The sequence below is a fragment of the Miscanthus floridulus genome, chromosome 3 (genome assembly GCF_019320115.1).
Source record: "Miscanthus floridulus cultivar M001 chromosome 3, ASM1932011v1, whole genome shotgun sequence".
NCBI classification, from domain to species: Eukaryota; Viridiplantae; Streptophyta; class Magnoliopsida; order Poales; family Poaceae; genus Miscanthus; species Miscanthus floridulus.
The window spans coordinates 79,007,772-79,010,207 of record NC_089582.1 but is presented as its reverse complement, the minus strand read 5'-3'; positions in this window follow the sequence as shown (position 1 = coordinate 79,010,207).

Below are 2,436 nucleotides of genomic sequence, written 5' to 3'. Positions count from 1 at the left end.
CCTTAACAGTGGTGCTGTATTCAGATCTCAGAGGGTGTGCCACATTGATTCTATAATTGCAGCAGCTGGAGAGCACATTTGCCCCTACCTTGCATATCTGCTAGGGCTGACAGACTTGATTGGATGGACTAGATTATATGTTCTATCTTGGGTTCGTCAGTTCTATGCTTCTCTCTGGATTGACCCGCACCATAACTTTATTCACTTTGGATTCAGATGAGAGATTACCGGCTGATGAGCACTAGGGTTAGGGAGATACTCAGGCTTTAGGAGCAGCCTGTCAGACTTCATGAGGTTTGCTATGGATAGACAACATCTCCCAAACATCCACATGGTGGTATGGTGCCCCCTATAGACTTGGTTCGCCACTGCTTCACCGAGTCCTTCGGCGAAGGGTCATGTAGGAACCCCAATGATCTTACTCCTACTACTCATGTGCTTGAGGCTATTATGAGGAGGACATTGCTACCGAGGATGGGGTATCACGAGGGCTTGACTCGCATACAGTTGTGGCTTATCAACTCTCTGATGCAGCAGACATTTTTTTATATTTGGGATCTTATTCTGTCAGAGATGGAGGACACTATAGCTAAGGGCTTTAGAGGTCATAGGCAGCTACCCTATGCTCACTGGATCACATTCCTTATCCATAGAGCAGTCACACTTAGGCCACCTAAGATGCTTGCAGAGTATAGTGGTGCTACGATAGAGTTCCCTGCCTATAACATGACACAGATGATTCGGCATAGTACACCTATAGCACCTAGTCAGTCGCACTATCGTCTTAAGGTGCCAGAGACTGTAGCCCAGCAGGATGATATTATCAGGGGTATTGTAGCTATAGAGGAGGAGGAGCTTGCTCAGCAGGAGGGGTTGGCCGTGAGCCACCCCAGTGATAGTTCTGATGATGACTACCAGCCCATACCTTAGATGCCTCCATGATGACATGATAATGAGGCCAATAGCTCCAGTTCAGCGCCACCTGCCCCATAGACAGACCCTGCTCTCCTTGCTATACTTGAGCAGATGAGGTAGGATTAGATTCGCCAGGCTTAGGAGATAGCTGCCACATTTGCATAGTTCTAGACTCGACAGGATGAGTTCCAGCGCCAGCAGTAGGCGTTCCAGCAGTAGTAGCTAGCTATTCAGTAGCAGATGCAGGCTCTACAACAGTAGCAGTAGGCCATGCATCAGCAGCAGATCCTCATGCAGCAGCAGCTTCTTGGATTTATGCAGCATGTAGTGACAGCTATTGGGGCTCCACCACCACAGCCTTCGCCCCAGCTTGGTCAGCCTACCACCACTTCCACGACTCCAGCATTTCAGCCTAGTGGGCTTCAGAGTCAAGGATAGCCACCAGCATAGTTTGCTTCTCCTACAGAGTAGGTGTCCTAGTATTTTGCTTCACTAGTGCTAGCCCCGTAGTTCACTCCTTTTCAGACGGGCTTCACACTGGCTGAGACGTCCTCGCTGCTAGTGCTAGAGACCACAATGTCTAGGAGTCTTGGAGCTTCCTTTAGTGAGTTGGCAGGGTAGCCTACTCCTCTATATCTACATGTCCCCAGTCCTTCTATTGTTGCACCTATTACTGAGACTATAGAGATGCTCCCTTCGTCAGTGGCATCATCAGAGCCCGCTGCTTCAGTCGTACCAGCTCAGCCTACAGTAGCTCTAGTCCCTGATCCGACCTAGACTGCTACAGCATTGCTTCCAGCTACAGAGGGTCAGACAGCTCAGAGCTCCAAATCAGATGATGATGGCACCCGGTTCTAGCTCGCTCCTCATACCTCAGCGCCCGGCTTATCCGCTGCAGCTCCGCTGACCGACCCTTAGGTTTTGGTGTTTGACGCCAAAGGGGGAGAAGGTTCAATTATGTTAGCCTTAGGGGGAGCGACATATCTAGGGGGAGCTTAGTTATTATATTAGCTTATCTATTACATTTGGAGTTTTTATGTGTGATACACTATTATGCATCTATCGTGTGTTTACTTGTTATGCATTAAACTACTTATGTGGTAGTGATATCTACGTGATCGTGATATATGACATGTGTGCTCTCTACTTTGGTTTATTTATATGTCATATCACTTGTGCTATGCTCATTTGCTTTTGCTTCCGCATTTTACTCCAATGCAAATGAGCTCTATTTCTTGTACTCATTCTTATTTCATATCCTTGGAGTATATTATGTTGGCTTGGGTCATATAAGCTTGCCTAATACCTTTGTTCTTATTGCTAAAAGCTTATATGAACCAAGCATGTTAAAAACCTCATCTCTTTCACATACTCGAGGTAGTATTGTCATCAATCACCAAAAAGGGGGAGATTGAAAGCATCTAGGCCCCTAGTTGGGTTTCGGTGATTAATGACAATATGTGATTACTGTGACTAACGTGCATTTTGCAGAGGCAATTAAGTTAGGTCACGGTAATGGAG